We start from the raw sequence: 21558 nt of genomic DNA, 5'->3' as shown, positions 1-21558 counted from the left end.
CTAACATAGGTGGAGCCATCAGTTGAAAAGATTTAGAGCTTAGAACTATACGTTGCTCCAGGATAACATATGAAAGTTGCAATGGATTCTAGTATCTATAGAACCTTGCAGACACATTATCTTTTTCACATAACCATAGGAGGTGGTGATGGTGATGAAGAAGATGATGATGAAGATGATGCTCAAGAGTGAAAAAAACTACTTGCGAGATTTTCATTCCCAAACACCAATGTAGCCTAATAGGACTATGACACTATGTACCATACTTTATGAGATGGACATTCCTTTTCTTTCAATATACCACCTTGTGTAACTATTGTATTACTATTGCTCTACAAATAGGCAACATCACATTCTCCAGTTAGATTCAGATTCAGTCTCAGTGAACATAACCAATAGTGAAAGGTACAGGTAGTTATCACCTTACAGTGGCAATTGGGACCGGAATTAACCCCATTAACTGATGTTATCATAAAATGAGGATGTATGAGAAGCCAAAGACTGGTGGTAACCCTCATTCAAGGCCATTGATGGCAAAAGGGGATCCCATGACCTTAGGACACAGCAACGATCCTAAGTATGAACCTGTTGCCAAGCATCTGCATTTTGATCACATGATGATCATGTGGATGCTACCCAAGTTGTAAGTGTGAAAAATGGTCACAAGTCACGTTTTTCAGTGCCGTTGTAACTTTGAACGGTCATTAAATGAAGTGTTGGAAGTCGAGGAGTACCTATATTTGGTTGAAGTATATTCTGAGTGTGAATGAGTGATCGTAAGCCAAACCTGAGAGCAAATGTAACACAGCAAGAAGTGAAGAAGGTGTAATTGCATTTCAAAATGTTGTCTGGCAGGTCACATTTAACCCTAACAGTAACTTAAATAAATAAAGGAATCTAGAATTTCCTGTTTATCTAAGTCATAGATAGCTTTGAATAATACCTCTACACTCATAAAGTAAACTTGTGAGAAGAGACATTACAGACATTACAATATGTCCTATAATATCATGTGGGAGGTGACTGTCTTGTCTGTATTTTGAGGGGTTAGGAATCTAAGACCTCCGTCCTTCTCATTATTCTAGCTGTGCAAAGAGACCTAGAACAGGACGTTGTTAGTTACATTCCTGGCAAATCTTCTCCAGACTGTCAGAATGGTGTAAACGAGGCTAGAATATAAATGGGAACCGAATCCTCGGTGTTACTGAGTTGACAGTTTTCTCTGCAGAATGTGGGTTTTTCTTTTTCTGTCAATAATTTACTTGGATTTTTGACCTGCTAACATTCGTGCTGTAATATAATGTAAATAGCATAGGCAAGCAGCAGTGAATATTCTCAGTATCTTTTCAAAAGAACCCGAGATCTTAAGAACATGCCGCAGAGTTCTGAAGCTCAGGGTTTGATGCCACGGGGAATTGGCAAGAAATCAGGTCAGAATGTGAGTCAGATGTAATACTGAGTGAGTACTAATAGGCTAAAACAAGAATGAGCCTCATCTTATCACTTCTTACACGTCAAATTAGTCTGCTAGAAAATGGGGTTATGATCTAGGAATCGTAACCCTGGTTGAAATTATTTTCGTTCCTTTCTTTGAGAGTCACCTTGTATGTTTTCTCTCTTGCAAAGAGGCAAGGCAGGAAAAATACTTTATTTGTATCTATTTATTTATTTGTGTCCTACCTTTATTGTTTTGGTTTTTTTTACAAGTAACTCAAGGCAGCAAACATACCCAGCAACTTTCCTCTTCCTATTTTCCCCACAACACAAAGCTGTGAGGTGGGTTGGACTGAGAGAGAGAGAGAGTGCCAGGTTCAAAGTTACCCCAGATGGCTTTCAGGTCTGAGCGTGACTTGAACTCCTAGCGTTCCCAATTCGTACCTGCTAGACCATAGATTTCTTTAGACAACTCTGCAGGCAGATATTTAACGCCTTATGCACGGGAAACATTGTTAGGCATTGTTAGACATTCACCAAGCCTTAGATAAACTTCCATCACAAGGGTTCTTACTGGTATCTGTCACTGGATAATGGACTATATGTTTGTTTCTTAATGACTACAATGGGGACATGTTATACCAAACATCTTTAGCACTTCTTCCATAAAGCTTCAACTGGGGTAGTCACAAGGCAGGTTGATTGTAGAAACTACCAAATCTCTGTTCATCAAGAAAAAACTGACAGTGATGTGTGTTAGAATGTTTAAAAATTCAAAAATTAGAAAAGGTCTTTCATCCACCTTCCAAAATTTAGAGAGTAAGTGCCATTTGGCCCCACCTTCTGGAGAGTGACGGCTTCATTTCATTCTGACTAGCTTTCCACAATCCACTGGAAATGAAACACCTGAATCCAAATTCTGCAGAAGATTTGTTTTAATCTCTAGACGGAGTGTTGTGGTTTGATGAGGGAAGATGAGATCTCTAATGGAAAATGATCAGTGTAGCACCATCATTGTTTAGGCTGACGCTGTTATATAAAAAAAATAAAAGAATGCAGATTCTGTGAAATTCAAGCATTGAAAAGGAAGAAATTCATCTACTATGATGTCTATATAAACGGACAGCATGCAGAAAAACAATTTGGAGAATATTTCTTTCATTAGTTATTTTCTGTCTCAAGCCACCCTGAAGAAACAGTTGTGCGAGTCACCATTCTTGCATCATCTTGGAGTTATTGTACTGGAAGTTAGATTCCCATTCTCTAGAAGGATCCATTCCTGTCTAGAAGGATCCATAGTGTGGTAACAAAGAAGACTATTTTCTTTTCATTCTGATAAGCTAGAACAAAAAATTGAGTCCATGGGCCCAGTGAAGAATTTAATCTCTGGTTTTAGCGACTGGTGAAGAGTTTTGGCTCTAACGTAAGCTAAGATCCTTGAAGACTAAGAAAATCTAGATGTACATACCTACAGTATAATACTGAGTGTGCTGTGCAGGAGTTTCTTTTTTTAATTCCCTGTGGGCAGGGAAACCCAGTTTCCAGCTGGATTTGGCATGATGAAATAAAATACAATTCTTCACTTTTTAGCCAGGATTCCCATGTGAATTATTGAAAGAGGAAAACCTCCTGTCTGTGCAAGTGTTATAGTTACATATATTAAGTTGTTTGTTTGTCAGGATGTCAGCTGGGAAAGGAAGGTTGTACTATGGCCCTGATGAAAATTGAACTCAGCTTCTAGAATTAATTTTTTTAAAAATGACATAACGGCATGCAGTGCTATTTACATAATATTTACATAGTTCATAAAAGGAACATTGTGCACTGGTGATTTCAAAGTAGAGATGTTGGCCAGCCCAAGTGTCAACGCTAGTTGGAAATATATCAAGTCATCATATAACAGTTTTGTAGTACTCTGGACAGCTCTGAAAAGCTAGATTAGAACTGATGCAAATGAAGAGGATTAAATATCTCGTGTGATCTTATTTCTCAGATAGCTCGATAGAGGTTCAGCTAAGCTAGCCAAGAGTCAAAGATTGTGGAAACTATCATTTTTGTAGGGTAACAGACAGGTTGCCTATTCCTAGTCTACCGAGTACAAGTAATCCTCGACTCACAACCACACCGGGGAGTAGAACTTCCATTGCTAAGTGAAAACAGTTGTAAAGTGAGCTGTGCCCATTTTTTTTAAAGAACTTTTTTTTTTTTGCTGCACTGATTAAACAAATCACCATAGTTGTTAATGGTGTTTCATTATTGTTAAATGAATCTGGTTTCTCCCGTTGACTTTGATTGTCAGCTGGGAAGGTTGTAAACAGTGATCATGTAACCCTAAGACAGGGTTGGGATTCAGCCGGTTCGGACCAGTTCGGCCGAACTAGATGTTAAATTTATATCTGGTTTGTTGAACCAACCGGCTGGCCCTGCCCACCCTGCTCCACCCCTCCCAGGAGTCTCCACGTGGCCCATTTTGGATGCAAGTAAATGCAGGGTCCACATGAAGGCTCTGGAAGGGAGGGGAAAATGGTCTGTTTTCACCCTCCCAGAGGCCCGACGGAAGCCTCTGGACCCTGGGGAAAGCAAAAAATACCCCCTTCCAGAAGTTCTGGTAGGCCACGCCCACCATGGCCACGCCCAACCAGCAACCAGGCAGCGAACTGGTTGCTGGGATTTTTGAATCCCACCTCTACCCTAAGATACTGCAATCGTCATCCTAAATGCCAATTGCCAAGTGCCAGAATTTTGAACACGTGACCACGGAGACACTGCAATGGTCATAAGCGTGAGGACCAATCATGAATAACTTTTTTCCAGCAGCATTGTGACTTTGACAAAATGAATGGTTGTAAGTCAAGAACCACCTGTCTGGTGTAGAAGAGTGAGACGTTCTCTTTGTGCCTTTGTGTAAATTAAATCTGTCTCTGTGTCGTGTATATCTATATATGTGTATATATTTTCTGAACTAAAGGGATGGAAGAATGGAGCAACCCAAATTTATTATATTCATATATATTTTTTTGAATTTTAACTCTGGCTTATACCTACTGGCATTAGCACTGGCTAAAAAAATATAAGAATTGTACTGTGAAACATCTGAAAAGCATCAGTTTGCACTCCTACTGTAAACAATTCGGGGGCAAAACCCTTGTGAGTTGAATTTGAAAAGAAGCTGTCTGATGTGTCCCTAAAACCTTTTCTACGCCTTCTCCCTTTCCTTCAGGCTTCACTTTTCTTTTCCATACATTTGTCCTTCCCTGCTTTATAGCCTCTTTCCTATGCGTTGCCTGCCAGCCCCGATTCTTACGGAACTTGGTTTGTTCTCATTGGGTACTTTTATTGACTTTTGCTCTCTGATCTTTTGTTGTGGTTTGCTTTGCCTCTCACCAACCCTTCCCTGCGAGTCTCGGTATCCTTTTACCGCTTAATGCTCCTGCTTTTACTCTGCCATCTCTCCTTCCCCACCTGATCCCACCCCACCTCGCCAGCTTCTCACTAAACTATGTTTCTCCCCATTTCTTTTGAGCTATACTACTGTTATGAATATTAATAACCTCCTGTAAGGGCTATTATTTATGGCAGAAAAGACTGTCCTTTGATCTGTGGCTTTTTCTCCAGTACGTTAGGATGTCTGCAACTACAGCTGGCATTCCTTTTATCTTTGCATAAGTCTCCTTCTCTTCTCTCATTTCCATCTTTTCTTTTGACACTGTAGGTTTCATATACACATACATATACAGAGAGAGAGTGTAAGTGAGTGAATGAGAAAGAGAGAGAGAGAGGTTCTTTATCAGGCAATCTTCCTAAGCGTGGCACACATATGGTGATTTCTATCCTTCAGACTGTTTCTGCAGAATCCCTAAAGGCACAAAACTATTCAGGTAGTGATGGTGGTGTGTAATTTGTTTTGTACTCAAGAATTCCTGCCATGCCCGTATGTATTTAGACCACAGGCAAACCAAGTTGTCATAGAAACAAAGCATTTCATGAATAAATCAATCCATAACAAACTTGTAAACTTGAGAGGGGCCACTGCATTTTAGCATGGAATCTTTTACATCCATAAATTAATAATGTTTTATAGCGAGCCATACATGGCATTACCCTTCTGCGTTTGTTTTGTCTCATTCTTTATTATTCTCTGGCCCTGTTCTAACTTTTTTGCTTTTATACGCCATAGATCAACCTGTCAAGTGAAACAATAAAACCAAAACTGGTCTGATCAAGCAGGGCAAGATTTTTCCGCCTCTCTTTCTTGGTGAGATTTTAGGAGGAGGGAGGTTTGATCTGATGTTAAAAATCGGGGGCAGGGGGATTGGACTTCCAACCACTCCTTAGAGTTCCAACTGTCACCGTGCCTCCATAGTCACATGACAAAAATTTGGGCTGGGCAACATTTATAACATACCTCTTGCTCCTCCCACACACACTTCCCCTTACAGGTGATCTTCTTTATCATTATTTTTTACCTCAGAAGAAACAGGAGTCCCAGTCAAGCCAGTGAGTTAGAATTATGGGCAGGGAAGTGGCACTAAGGAGCATGGAGCTTGAGGCAATATAGGGCTTGCTGAGGATTAAGGCTTAATGGTGTCTTGGGACTTGCAGCTGGCCTATATGGGGCTTGCTATTTGAGGTAGCAGTCCAGCTGATGCTGGGCCGGAAGCCCCAGGCTCCCTAGTGCCAATTCACAGCACCTGCCCCCTGGCCCATAGCCTTCATCCACTGGTCTGCTTGCCTGGGACTCCTTTTTCTTCCCAGGGAATGGTCATGTGAGACTCTCACTTAATGACCCATGCTGATCCTGGGGTTTTACAATGGCAACTGGTACTGCTGGCATTTCAGTCACCGAGCAATGTGGTTATGTGATGTTGTGCTTTTTACAACTGCATCCCTTACTAATGGACATCCCAGTCTCGAATGCTATCATAATCTGAGGACTACCTATATAAGAAGTTACCGTTCTAAAATGGTAATGTCTAATAATGTTAAAACATTATTATAAAGCAAAATTTTGGAGCACATTTGGAACTTTTGTCATGATAGATAGATAGATAGATAGATAGATAGATAGATAGATAGATAGATAGATAGACAGACAGACAGACAGACAGACAGACAGACAGATGGATATAGAGATGGATATGGATATATAGATATAGATAGAAAAAATAAAAAAAACACATTTCTAAATTGTTAAACAGTTCTAAATTGCTACTGTATGTATACTGCCGGTGGCTGGTGGAGCTGGCAGCAGAGTCGGACAGTAGTGAGGAGGTTGGGGAGGAACCCAGGCCATTCCTGGAGGCTTAAGAAGGCTTGGATGAGGGCTCTGCATCAGAGGCAGAGATGGGGCCAGGGCAGGCTGGCAGTCATCAGCTGCCTTCAGGCTCAGACAGCAGTGAGGCAGGGGAGCTTCTGGAACCAGTTCCCAGCCTGCACATGTGCAGAGCTGCCAAAAAGAAGGCACGATTAAGAACTCAGGGTCAATGTGGGAGTAAAGCCACAGGTAGATGATGAATGGCCCCTCCCATCAGGATTAAAAGAGAAGCAAAAGGGGAGGGGGCTTTTGCAGGAAACAACTCGCTCGTTTGTTCATTTGTTTGTTCCAGCCTCGTGAAGATTTATCTGTATAACCCAGCCCTTCCCTGCCAGCACTGAGCGTGGAACTATTTACCGGGCAGTGTTCCAAGATTGATAAAGGTCTGAGCTAATTAGTATACCTTTGCAAGACTGTTTGCCAAGCTGTTAGCTGACTGTGAATGAAATAAATCCACATTAATATAATAAAAGAGGTTTTTGTCGGGACTCGGAATTGACTTAGTGCTTTTGGGGGAGGCTAGGACAGAACACTGTATTGCATAGCTGAATATATTTCCTTTTTTGTTTTTAAAGGGTCTCCAAAGTTTTCAGCAGATCATGAGGTTTTAGATGATTTATCAACTGCAAACATTTATTATATGAAAATAATATAATAAATACTAGTTCAGCTAATAGTGCTATGCATAATAACAATACTACTAATAAAAAAACCTTTGGATAGTTCCATTGACATGTGTGGATTGATATTTATCACTTTGGGGAACCCTCTTTTAAGGGCACACAATTGTATCAGTGGTGACTTTTGGGGATCTACAGTCAAACTGACGGACAAGTAAATGTTTTAGAATTCTACTAAAATTCTCCTAGGAGCATACAGTTCTTATCACAATTACAAGAGGCTAGGAGGTTATGAGATTAACTTCACTTTTATTATATAATCCTCTGTTGAGCAGTCTCTATCCTCTGGACTTCCCATATGCCAATTAAATTAAAAGAGGGAAAAAAACAATATGCAGGGACTTTCTCCACGAAAGCCTTCCATGTAGGAACTACGGTCAGCCAGGAGAAAAGTGGCAACAGTGTCCACCCTCCCTCCAGGAATAAATGGAAATTGGTTGTGACTGATCACAGCTACATCTGACTTGATTTTTTAAAAAAATGAGTAACATATTTGGGGGTTAAAACCAATTTAGACTGACCCAGTGGATGGCTTGGCATTGGTTCCAAACCTTGTTGTTGGAGCAAACAAAACCATTGTAAATTCCAGGAGGCTGTACTGACTACATCTCGGTGTTTAGTACTTGCTTGTAAGTTAGAGCTCCCTACTTTGTCTACATAGGTAGACATGATGGGTAAATTAGTACTTTTTAAGAAACAGAAGCTCCTACCAAAGATATCTCAAACACTATATAATTAGACTAGGGGTGGAGAAGCTCTGGTAGTTGCTTTCACAAAGGCAGGAACATTATTTTTAAAATAGCAATCGAGGAATGTTTTCTCTGTCTCTCAGAATAAATCCATTTGAGTGATTGGAAAAGAAATAACTTTCATCAGCTAATATGCCATGCTAAATATTCTTCATTTTTTTAAACAGCCTCCACTACGTGGTAATGTGTTGGGAGGTGCACCCCCCAAAATGCATAAGCCCCATGCTGGCTGGGGAATTCTGTGAGCTGCTCTCTCAAATGGTGTAGGAGAGAACAGACAGACACTGGGGGCAGAGTCAAGAGAGTAATCAGCCTAGAGTTGTTACATTCCCACAAATGGTCTAAGTCCAATCCCTCTTTAATTGATTCTTCTCTAGCACCAATTTAATGCTTTTTCATTAACTAGATTCTTGCATATAGGCATGAGCAATAAATCATCTTAACCAGAACTTAATGTGTGGTCCCGATTCTTCATACCTAGCAAATAATCTGTAAAATGTCAGGATCTGGGTGAACTAAATCTATTCTAACAAACAAAGAGCTAAGGGTAGATTAGATCACACCCCTGTCTCATCCAAACAAATTTGTCTGCCATTCCAATCTCATGACTCTCTCTCCCTTTAAGGATGTGCGAGACCGGGAAGGGGGAGGCAAATTGGATTTCTTCAATGGCTGGATCAGCATTGTAGTTCTTGTCCACGGGCCAGCCAGGTGGCAAAGAGATGGGATGGACACCTCCTGAAGCACTCTGATGACCAAAATGGAGCACAGGGGATCCACGAGTGCCCCCCTCTACACTCCATATTCAGCCTGGATGGCCTCCTGCAGCACTTTGCTGACCAAAACAGGGTGTCCCGTTTTTGCTAGCAGAGGCACCATGCGCTGGTTCTTTGCTATTTCCAGACTAGCCTCCCGGCCAGTTTTAAGCATCCCGTGGGCTAGATCCGGCCTATGGGCCTTGAGTTTGACACCCCTATCCTAGACAACGTAATATAAGATTGCCCATTGATTTCCTGAAATCACCAAGGTAGCATTGCTGAATAACACCAGGGGAGACGTGGAGAGCAGTATTTGTTTTAAAAATAAAATCCCCTGCATATTCATTATTCTAAATTCAGGTTAAGCCCTTTTAGATCTAGGTTGTAAATTACACCAATTGTTAAGGAAGGACGAGGATGAGCTAGACTGATGCCTCAAAGCTCTTGGTGATTAAAAACCTTAAGTCCAAGGAATAACTTAATGAGGATCACTTGTTGCCTAACCCAAAATCATCTTTTCCATCCGCTGTCTTGATACAGTTCCCACTTTTGGCTTCTTCCTCTTTTTTCCTGCGCTGCTTGTCAGATTGCATTAAAACCAACATGTGTTCCTGGAAACATACATATTTTCCACCAGTAGCATTTTGTTCTCCTGCATAATTAACAGTGGCTGCTGACTAATCTCCCCACAGCAAAATGTGTACCTCATCCAAGAAGGAGAACATTCCCCCCTGGGAATGCCAAATGCAAAATGTAATTGCAGCATTAACGAGGTACGCACATATCTTCTATATCCCAGGATTTGGTGTATGTTGCCCTCCCCCGTCCAACTTTATTTTTTTTTATTTTTACAAAGTGCTTTGAGGAGGTGTCATCTTGAGCGGAAGAGTTTTGGGAAGGAGAAGAAGGCCATTGCTTGCCATTCAAGGAGGTGCGTAAGCTACAGCTTCAAACAAACACGAGGTCTTCCTTGGACTTTTCTTTCCCCACCTGAAGACATCCTGGTTTTTAGTAAACGCCCTGAAAACAAATTTATTAAATAAAGTGGGTGAGGGCAGTTGGTGACAATCAGTTTTTGAATAAAAATTCATGTTTTTAATGTATATGTGGAAGAGTTGCTCTAGAGGAATTCATGCTTTTTATTCGATCAAAACACTTTTCCCTGTGCTCTTCTGATATATTTCACAGTCATTATAGCATTAGCTGTAATGTTATGTGAACTCTTTGTATGTGTGTACACAAACACCTACACTCCCTTCCATAACTTATGCCATAGATTTGCATACAAAGCCAGTTTGGTCTCCTGGTTAAAGCACCAGGCTAAAAGCCAGGTGACTTTGAGTTCTAGTCCCACCTTAGACATGACATCCAGCTATGTGACTCTGGGCCAATCATTCTCTCAGCCCAATTCACCTCACAGTGTTGTTGTTTTTTTGGGGGGTGGGGAGGAAATAGGAGGAGGATGGAGTATTAGTTACTATACATTTTCACTGCCTTGAGTAATTTATAAAAATAATTTTTAAAAAAATCTAAAATAGGTATGAACATATTTGAAAGATAGAGGGCACAAGACTCATTCAAAGTATGTTTTAAGGTAGAAGTTTGTTCTTGAAGATTTCAGTTTATACACCCATGTGGGAAACCACCAGAATGAAGTTTTCAGAGGAGGCCCATCCAAAGGTACTTTTCAAAGCAAGTGATTGTTCCTATGTAAACGTGATGAAATAGCTGCACCCAGCTGGAAAAATAGCAGGAGGCATGAGAAGTAGATCTTACCTCCAAAAGGCTAACAGACTTATTTCTGCTCATAATCTCACACACAAACTGTATGAGGATGGGTGAGGTGGGATAGGGAAGGAGCAGCTAAATAGAAAAAAAAATGGAATATTGAAGGGAAAAAGGCAAAAAGCAAAAGAAGTAAGCAAGCCCTCATCTCTTTTGGATTTATTACAGGGTTCAGAAATCGAGTACAATTAAAGTGATTTACAAAAACCCAGCCAAAAATCCCAAAGATTTAAAAAAAAGAAAGCCAGGAAAAAGATACATTACATGGAAGCGTGTTGTGTTTGCATTCACACCTGACATTAAGGGATGAAAGGTGGAATTACAGTAAATACAAATATGTCCAAACTTTAAATGGAATAGGCCAGACTCGAAGCAACGTCTCAAAGTGCTAACATTTTTGACCGTTAATTATTAATAGGAGCTAGCAGCTCGTTTAAAAGTTTTCCTCTAATGACAAGACTTCTTACAAGATAAATATCATCTTTGGGCTGGTGCCTCAGGAAGGCATCTCTATACTTTACAAGCCCCAAATGTCAAAGATCTAAAATCAAACAAACTAGAAGGAAACCGAGTACAATTAAAGTGATTCACAAAAGTCCAGCCAAATAATCACCCTGCCAATAAGCATGAGAAGCCTTTAAAGGGTGGTGATAATTTTCCTGTTGCTACAAAAAAATGTGAAAGATGAGGATTGTTTGTTGTGTTCTATTCTGTCAAGCAGGTTTCAGTTCTATGAACTGGTGCTGGAAATACTGTTCAAAACTGTTCAGCAATGGCTAAATCAAGGCATAAGCCTCATATTTGTACAGGAGCATATATGAAAATTCCCTGGTGTGGCTGTTGTTTTCTTTTGTTATGCCCCAAACGTCTGGGGAAAAAAAACAACAACCATAGGAATGATCTAGCATTTGGAAGATCTCAGACATGGTACTGTTCAGTCAAAATGGCCTTTTAATGCAGCACTTCTACCTTCTGTAGAGATTCTCAGTCATCCAGGTCATGGTTATCCCAAAGGTGCTTTTTCAGGAGGCAACTGGACTTTCTTGTTTTTTTTCTTTTGAAGACCTTTCACTTCTCATCCAAGAAGCTTCTCCAGCTCTGACAGGTTCCATTCGCCACTATCCTATCAGAGCTAAAGAAGCTTCTTGAATGAGAAGTGAAACGTCTTCAAAAGAAAAAAAAAAGCAAGAAAGTCCAGTTGCCTCCTGAAAAAGCACCTTTGGGACATTTCCCCCTTCTTTAACATTGTGTCCTCCACAGGGGTGGGATTCAAATTTCTTAACAACCAATTCTGTGAGTGTGGCCTAATTTGTGGGCGTGGCTTGGTGGTCATGTGACTGGCTGAGCTTGGCTTGTATGTAAATATTATAAATAATGATGTAAATATTGATTTTTTATAAAAAAAAGAGCAACTTTTACGTAAAATCAGGCAAAGTAGGCAGGCAGATTGAGTTGCTCGCAGAATCACAGATTCATTCAGAGATCTATTGTTCTGCAATCTGCTGCCTGAGTCTGCACAGAAAAATAGAAGCTTCAGTCCTAAAAAAGGTTCAGCTCTGCTTTTAGATTAGCTAGAAAGCAAGAAATCCAATGATTTCTGGCACAGCAGAACAGCTGATGCTCGAGGGGGGGAAAAGGAAAAATAGCAACTTACCAAACATAAGCAAGTTTGATGGCACGCATGCCAGGTAAAGACTGAGTGGGCAGGGAGGGGAGGGGCGGGACCAGCCAGTGGCATGATTTGCCGGTTCTCTGAACTGGGCAGAATCATAACAATCGGTTCTATAGAACTGGTCCGACCAGGTAGAATCCCACCCCGATCCTCCAGATATGGTTAGGCAGTAACTCTCCAGACACTAGACTGGGGAAGGATATTCTTGCCATATACAGAGAATCCTGCATGTACAGAGTTGGATCCTTGCAAAGGAAGGCCTACTCTTGTGCTCAAATGATTTCACTAGGCCATACTGAAGTCAAATGTAAAACTGAACATCCCATTATAGCCTAGTCAAGATCTAAGGTTAGTAACCCTTCAGTAAGGCACGGACAACCCATCTTCATGCAGAAAAAAGAATGTACTACTATATGCAGAAGAATTTTGTTAAAGTACTCAAAAATCATCTTTGTGGCAAACTTTCAGAATCATAACACTACAACTGTTCCTGTGAAGACTAGTCAGCCTTCCCAAGTATCATCATCTTCTTTTAATGACCCCATAATCCCTTGCAGGGTGGAGTCTGGGCAACTGAATGAACCTGAGTGTTTACTGGCCGGATGCCCTTCCTGTCACCAATGCGAAGTTATATTCAGCGAATATATACTCATCGTGCCCAGAGAAAAAAATATATGCCTCTACCTAGGATCGAACTCACAGCCTCCTGATTGTGAGGCAAAAGCTCCTCCTCTAGGCCACTGCAGCACTCTTCAACTTTCCCAAGTATACACTGTTCTTTTTGTTCTTAGCCGAGAAGGACAAGGCAATAGCAGCCTCCATAATGTGGAGCATCCATATTACAACAGCATCTGTGATGGATCATACTTTTTTTGTCGAGAATATATCTTTGGGATTCCTTCCTCCCTCTGTTCATCCAATACTTGAAGGTGAATACTTGAAGGCCAGACAAGGAATAATGGATGGAAACTGAACAAGGAGAAATTTCACCTGGAAACAAGGAGAAACTTTCTGACAGTGAGAACAATCCACCAATGGAACAGCTTGCCCTCGGAAGTTGTGGGAGCACCATCACTTGAGACCTTCAAGAAGAAGTTGGACTCCCATCTGTCAGAAATGGTGTAGGGTCTCCCGCTTGGGTGGGGGGTTGGACTAGATGACCTACAATGTTCCTTCCAACTCTGATTATCTGTTATCTGCATGCAAATAGAAGGTTTCAGAACCTTTCCATTAAATTATGGTCTGATTTGTTTCAGTGGTTCTTTCTTCAATCAGATCGAGTCCTCCAGATTGTGAAGCTGTTGTTTCTCAACTAGCTCTGCTTAAGCCCGAGATCTCTAATGAACCCTGAGATGTGGAGTTGTCAATGATCTCTCTGCTTGGTTGTTTGCGTGCAGATCATTCATTACGCAACAAGGTAAAATCGTGACGATGTTGCCCAGTTGGATAACAAATTGTCTGCAAGCAAACTATCAAATTCAGAGACCACCATCAACTCCACAGACAACCCCGAGCTACAGGTGTTCTGTAGGATTAGGGTTTGTCCTCCACACTCGTGCTAGAGCCTATCTTCAGGGAACTTGTCTCTAACAGAGACGGTGTGCTGTTCTTTATATGGTGTTTATGGGGTGTCTGTTGTGTGTGGCTTTTCAAATGTTAATTGGGGTGTTGATGGCTGACTATTCAGTCATTGGCTGTCTCCTGTTGGTACTCCTGTTGACAAGTATTCTCTCCCATTGAGGTCTGAAATATTTTCACACTTCTCAAAAGCACTGTTTTTTTCTGTGCCTGCAAGGTTAAGCAGACACGCTCTTTTCTATCTATTTGTTAGATTATACTAATCCACCTAGGAGATGTGCAAGAACAAGAAGCCAGAGAAGTTTAACTCTCCTGATAAGGCACTACTTATGGTAGATCTTTCTCTTGCTTCCTTCATTGTTCTAGCTGGGTGGCTGGGCTTCTTGTATCCCAGGGAGACGATTTGTATGTAGAAGCGTTTCCTTCCTCAGCAGGGAGGTTTTCTTCCCTCATGAGAGCTCATAGCTAGAATGCATCTGGATTCATTAGCCTTGGAGAGTAAGGGGCAAGATATTTTTATTCCATCGTTAAAATTAGAGAAAGAGAGAAAGATGAGATGTTTACTGGTGTAACCATTTCAACGGGATTGGCATCAGGGTTAAGGAGTTCAATATAGTGTCAAGTCCACTGCTGTGACTGAGCAGTTTTTTTGCTTAAGTGAAACTCTACTCTTCGGTATTTCTACCTCAGGGAGTATAGATGATATATTAATACAAATAATAAGTTAAAGCAGAAAGCAATAGCAGTTTTATACACAAACACTCACGCACATGTAGTAATAAAAAAAACCCTAGACAAATACAAATATGCATGATCAATCCAGATCTGGGTTCCTGTCTAATCATGAAGCTCATTGGATGATCTGAGGGGACTCTCCCTCTCTAAAGGTAGCCTACTTAATGTTGGTTTAGCTTCACTGTTCTGGGTGCATGTGTGAGCATTGCTGCAAGTTAGACATGAGCAATGATTAGCAATGGACAACGATGTAGGTTTGGTGACTGTGAGAGAAAAGAGAGGTTTTTACAGGAAACATTGCCAGAGATTGCCAAAGCCTAGCTGTCATGCCCCTGTCAGAGTTTGGATCCGAAGAGGAAGATGAACAGCTGACAGGGAATGGGAGTGTAGCTCCGTTGGCTGTGGAGGAGGCTGGGGAAGGGCAAAGTCCGGCTGGGCAGAGCAGGGAAGAGGTAGAACAAGGGAGAGGGAATTCAGAGGAAGACCCAGGCCCACCCCCTCTTCATCCTAGGGCCGGAGGACCGGAGAAGAGAGCAATGTGGGTTGCGTGGCTTACGGGGGAGGAAAGGGCCCTGATTCCCTTCATTAGCCACACCTGGGAATGAAAGTTTATAAGAACTGATTGCTGACTGCGGCAGCTGCTGGGAGCAAACGTGACTTTATCCTGTGTTGTCATTGCTTACCTGTGTTCCTGGCATCTTCCCAACTGTGTGAGTTTTGCTGTGCCTTCCCATCTGGAATTCTTGCTCCTGCCCTGCCAAACTAATTACCTCAGTTTGGTTTGATTGGACTTAAAGTTACAGTTACAGTTTGTGTTGACCATGTTTTGGACTTAATTCTCTGCAGTCAAAGGCTGTTCCTGGGAGAGTTTTTCTCCAGCCAGAAGGTAACCTGGACATTGGGGGCAAAGTTGGAGCTAATAAAGGGACTTTTATTGATTATCTGACTGTGTTGCCTTTGTGCCATGCCCTGGGTCATCACACCAGCAGTGAGTTAACTGCTTCTTGTGGATAAAAGGGCTCCATTAATGTTGCTAGACAAGGAAAGCAAAAGGAAACCATCATCTCAGTGGTCTCTTAGATAAGGACAGAGTGATTGAGAAAAGAGTGAATGCTCCATCCTTTGGCCTCTCCTTGTGATAAGTAGATCATGGAGTGCTGAAGAGAGACTGCCATTGGATTGACTTACTGGTACAAGTAGTCTTTGACTTACAATCAGGGGTGGGATTCTACCAGTTCGCACCTATTTTCTAGAACCAGTTGTTAACATTCTAAGCAGTTCAGAGAACTGGTTGTTAGAAGAAATTGCTGGCCTAATCCTGTAAGGAAGGAAGGAAGGAAACATTCTGGTGTTGCTTACAGAAACTGCCTCTCCGTTAACCCTTATTACATTCTTGGCAGGACTAGACTTCCTGTCTCAGGAACTTCTCTGGAGGTTTTTTCCCCCCTCCTTTTCTGGTACTTTGCTTGTGTGGAGTGACCATTCAAAGTTACAGTGGTACTGAAAAAAGTGGCCTATGACCCTTTTTCACACTTACGACTGTTGCAGCATCCCCACAGTCATGAGAGGCCAGGTGAGGAGATGTGTGCCTCGATGTGAGTGATGTTGAGTTGGCCATGCCCAGCCTCTAACATGACCACCAAGCCACGCCCACCCAGTCACATGATCACCAAGCCATGTCCACCCAGTCGCACGACCACCAAGCTACGCCCACCAACTAAGCCATGTCTACAGAACTGGTTGTTAAAAAATTTGAATCCCACCCCTGCTTACAACAGTTCGTTTAGTGCAGGGGTTTGCAACCTTAAACACTCAAAAAGCCATTTGGACCCGTTTCCCACAGAAAAGAAAACACAGGGAGCCAATAATTTAACAATCAGTGTGACTGGGTGGGCGTGGCCAATTTGAGGTCACTCCCTCCCACTCAGTCACCTCCTACTCTGGAATATGGAGCGAGTCTCCATCCCCTGCCATCACCCTTACCTTCTCAGAAGGAGTGATGGGGAAGGGAGGGGCCAGTCAGTGGTGGGATCAGCCAACAGGGAGACGCAGCAGAGGGCCAAAAGAGCTGCATGTGGCTCCAGAGCCGCAGGTGGTTTAGTGACTGTTCTAAGTGACAGCGGTACTGAAAAAAGGGACATATGACCATTTTCCACACTTAAGACCTTTGTAGCATTTCCACAGTCACGTGATCAACATTCAGACCTTTGGCAATTGATTCATATTTATGACGGGGTGTGTGTCATGTGATCAGCTTTTGCGAGCTTCAGACGAGCAAAGTCAATGCGGAATCCAGATTCACTTAACAAGCATGTTACTAACTTAACCAATGCAGTGATTCCCTTAAGCGCTGTGGCAAGAACAGTCTCAAAATGGGGCAAGCTCACTTAGCAAATGTTTCACCTAGCAACATAAATTTTGTGCTCAAAATGGTGGTTGTGACTTGAAACTACTTGTATTTAAAAGCATTGATAAGAAAAACTCACAGGAAAAAAACCGTGGTTTGTTATGGCCAGTTGCAGAGGCATCTTATCAGCTTCCCCGAACTTCTATCCTATATGGATATGTTGGATTACAGCTCCCAGGATTCTAATCAGCTCTGTCAATCAATAATTAACCACGTTCACTTTTTTAGTTATATAAATTCTGACTTTCCTATATTACTACTGGTCCCTGGTCCCAGGATGAAGGTCAGAATATATTGACAAAATACATATTTTCACTTAAAGTTTCTCATCTGCTCCTAGGGGGTACTTCTTAATTTGAAATAAATCCTTCTTTTTTAAATCAGTACATGAAATTTACATTTTCCCTATCAGCAAGCCTTCCTGACACAGGAAGCCTCAGTCAATCATGGTTAAATGCCAATAAGATGTCTATGATTTAAATCTTTATGTACGTCATTCATATGTTACATTTTGAGGAGCGCACTTAAAATCTCTAAGGTGTTTAGCTTTAAAAATATAAGGTGTCAAACTGCTTTTGACTGAATTTGAAAGGGAAACACACCCCATAGTGCTTCCTTGTATTTTAAGAACCAGAGGACATGGTTGTCTAGATTGTAGTTAACTTATTGTAAAGAATAATTTACAATACTGAAAGTATTCTTTACAATAGACTGGTATTTAAGTGAATGCCTTTATTCAACACTATGTACTAAAGAAAAAGAGTGATTTGTCAAAGTAAGAATGAGTGGATATTTGGTTTGCTACCTAAATGGTTGTTTTAGAGGTGCTGGTTATGTATTTTAGACAGAAGAAAGATAATAACCGACCTTCAGGTTTGAATTTTGTCCTCAGCATCTTCAAAGTCATTTCAGATAATGGAATCACTTCAGTGTATTTACTGTGGCAGCCTATATTCTATTGAAATAAAAGACCCCAAGTATGAAGTTTCACTTGCTGGTTTGACTGGCTAGCTGCCTGAAAAACAGCCAAGATTTTGGGCAAATACAAATAAATTGTTTGTTAAATGGTAATTTACAATGGCGACTAAAATAAAAATCAATTCATGGTAAGCCTGTCATTTATATTCACCTGAAAAAAATGGCAAACAATAGCTTATCTCATCGACGGATTATCCAAAATTTAGAGTTATGTCAAGAATGTTATATTAAGAAACCAGATTTGCATTCAGAATCTGGTGAGTGTATCTGCTCTCCTGCTTTTTGCCACGGACCAACCTTGTATGAAAAGTTAGACTAAGAGTGATAGCCAGGCATAGATAAATGTGAAGATAATTTCAAAAGATTGTCATCGTTGTCATCATCTAGAAATCTTCTGGACTAATATTTGTTCCTAAAAGCAGTTTTAGCCAAATTAAGTAATACAAGTTTTAATGGAGGGGTTGTATCCTAATCAAGGTTCCTTTTATTACAGCATAGGGAAAATATTAGATGAAAGTTTGTTTATTGCTTATTTATTTATTAGATTTTTACCCTCTCTTTATTACTTTATAGGTAGCTCAACGTGCATAATATTCCTTCCTACTCCTATTTTCCTCACAACCTCTCTGTGACCTGAGCAGAACTGAGACAGAGTGACTGGCCCAAAGTCACTCATCTGGCTTTCATGTTTATGCAGAAACAGAACTCAGAATCAAAGTTAACCAGCCAGCTTTCATGCCTAAGGTGGGATTTGAACTCAATAGACTCGTGGCTGTTGGGTCAAAGCCACCCAACCAGCTTTCATGCCTAAAACAGGACTAGAATTCACAGTCTCCTGGTTTCTAAACCAGCATCTTAACCACTACACCAAGCTGGCTCTAATGACTGACCTACTATTCAGTAGTGCATTCTAAGCCCCCCCTGCCTCTGAGAATTTACTTCTTATGTTCATTATGCCCCCAGTCCTTGGTACCATTGTTGTAAGGCTCTTTGGAGACAGCCTCAGCAGTGGTATTGCACACACAAAAAAAAGAGAAAAAGAGCAGATTACCATCAAAGAACCAGAGAGGAAGCAGAAAACAACTATAACAAGATTAAGATGGGCTTGAGCCCCATAGTGACCATTCTCAAGCTCCATGCAGCCAGAGCCTCTTTTGCTGCGCTGTATAAGATGTGACAAATGGATTACAAAGTATATCTGCACATAATAAAGACCATTTGAAAAAAGCCAACTCCCTTATCTCTCCGCCTGTACTGTGGTACGCCTGGATAAAAATTTAATAATCCAGAGGAGCCAAAGTAGTTCTGCAGATTAAGACTGCATAAATACCTGTAAAAATTTGACAAGCATTATATCTCAAAGCCTATTGGAACAGATGTCTGCAAAAGCTCAGCGTCGAAGTAGACATCCGTAGCCTTGCAAGCACAAAGAGGCAAAAGGAAGATTTAATGAAGTTAACGGTGAGCTGCTAAATGAGATCCCAGCGAGATCCCTTGATGAGAGGATATTTAGAAGGTTTGAGTAAAAGACAAAGGTTCTTTTTCTCCTTCAGTCGGTAAAAATATTCTTCGCAACATGAATGTAATAATGGAATTGTCTTATTGTTGCTTTGGATTTAATGTGTGAAGTATGTTTCGAGACTCTGGCACCAGACGTTAGATTTTCCACGTGATTCTAAAACTTGAGAAATAGTATTTCTTCACTGCCATCTCCTGCGGCACTTATGTCTTTCCTAAACTGATGATATTTTTTTAAATCGTTTCTTGTAAGCACAAACCCTTATCTGATAGATTCTTGCCGTCGCTGATTCGTTTTTCTGATAACAATCAGCCTGCTCAAGATACTGTCTTATGGGTGAAGATAATATTGCAGTTTCTTCACTAAATGGCCCTCAAATTAATTACATAGATCTGAGTGGACTCAAATGGTTTCCGCAGACAATGGCTTCCTTGTTGACTTTTTCTTTTTTTAGATATGTAATAATTTGTATTGAAGTTGCACAGATAAGAAAGCGCGTACAAACCAAGAAAAATATAAAGGGTAGAAAGGAAGGCACTGTGCATGGAACATCTCAGTTGTGCGAGTTGCATTGGGTGCCAGTTTCCTTCTGAGTCCAGTTCAACAAGTTGGTTATGTCTTTCAAAGCCCTTCATGGCATGGGGCCAGACTATCTGAGGAACCTCATTGGCCTGTCCCACGTGGTCACCTAAGAGGAGCATGAGGCAGACTCAGTCAATTCAAGAAACTCGATGGACGGTGTATAGAAACAGAGCCTTCTTGTCACTGTCCCCATCCTATAGTACTGTGATGGTGAACCTTTGGCACGCATACCAGAGGTGCCACGCAGAGCCCTCTCTGTGGGCATGTGAGCTGTCACCCCTGCTCAGCTCTGCCACGCATGTGCACATACCTCCTGCCAGCCAGCTGGTCTTCGGGTCTCTGCTGTGCATGCTCGGGGGTGGGGCATATGTGGGGGACGTGTGAGGATGTGCAGGGGCGGGTGCATTTATGGGGGACACACACGCATATGCAGGGCATGAGGCACATGCACTGGGGACACGTGCACATATACAGGGGACAGCACATGCATGGGGGTGCATGTGTATGTGAGGGATGTATGCATATGTGTGGGAGTGGGACATGTGCATGGGGGACGGTTGCGCATTGCATTTGGGGGGGTTCACACGCACGCTTTGGGCACTTGTGCTGAAAAGATCAGACATCACTGCTATAGAACATCTGGCCCCCTGTGGTTGAATTCAGCTCTCTGTCAAGCCCGAAATTGACATATGTGTAGCCATTTTGGTTAGGTTTAGTATATAGTATATATTCTTTTTCTTATTTTCTCATTGGTGGTCATGGGGGAAGAGTTTTGGGCTTGCTACATTCCTAAGGGGGGAAGAGTGGAGATAGAGAGAGTTGTTTAGGCTCGGTGATTCTTCTTCCCGTGGGAAAACGGGCTGACCGTACTCAGGCCCCTTGAGGTGCAGATTTATAACATCAAGCAACGTTGAATTACTTCTATCGGAGAATGTGACTTTGGGGGGTTGTTTCTAACTTTTAATATTGTGGGGTAATTCCAGGTTGTGTCAGATCCGGAATTATCATGGACTTAGCCAATTTGATGCTTTCCTAAATAAAAGAAATGGTCTTGGAAGATGGACTTTGTTCTTTTCTTTTTAAATGCATTTCATCACTTGGAAACCTGACACTCCCATTCTGCTGGCTTTCTAGAAGAGCATTAAGATTTGACTCTGTCAACCAGCACGAGGATCCAAATGTGGGACGTACGCCTGGGGGTGGCTGGTGGCTTGAGAATGCTCTCTCTCCACCTTTTTAACTTGGTTTCAGTTTTGTATGGATTTTTATCATCATCATTTTTTTACTTATAAACTGCCCAGAGTCACTTAAATACAGCTAATCCTCAACTTACAACAGTCTCTTTATAGTGATCGCTCAAACTTACA

At 41.5% G+C, this 21558-nt stretch overlaps 1 long non-coding RNA gene across 3 annotated transcripts; it reads left to right on the top strand.

Annotated features, from left to right (window-relative positions):
• Positions 1–1289: 1289 nt before the first annotated feature.
• Positions 1290–21248, top strand: LOC148131269 (uncharacterized). 3 transcript variants are annotated; one of them, XR_015748651.1, is made up of 5 exons: positions 1290–1430; positions 7041–7131; positions 9628–9708; positions 9792–9866; positions 18664–21248. It is a non-coding gene; the product is annotated as an uncharacterized LOC148131269 (long non-coding RNA). The 3 variants fall into 3 exon arrangements; XR_015748650.1 differs by lacking the exons at positions 9628–9708; positions 9792–9866 and having other exon boundaries at positions 1309–1430; XR_015748652.1 differs by lacking the exons at positions 9628–9708; positions 9792–9866 and having other exon boundaries at positions 1312–1438.
• Positions 21249–21558: the final 310 nt, after the last annotated feature.

Source organism: Notechis scutatus, chromosome 3 (assembly GCF_049901735.1).
Source record: "Notechis scutatus isolate UNSWTSFEM ecotype Mainland chromosome 3, rNotScu1.2, whole genome shotgun sequence".
In the NCBI taxonomy this organism is placed as follows: domain Eukaryota; kingdom Metazoa; phylum Chordata; class Lepidosauria; order Squamata; family Elapidae; genus Notechis; species Notechis scutatus.
This window is presented reverse-complemented; position numbering and strand designations above follow the sequence as displayed.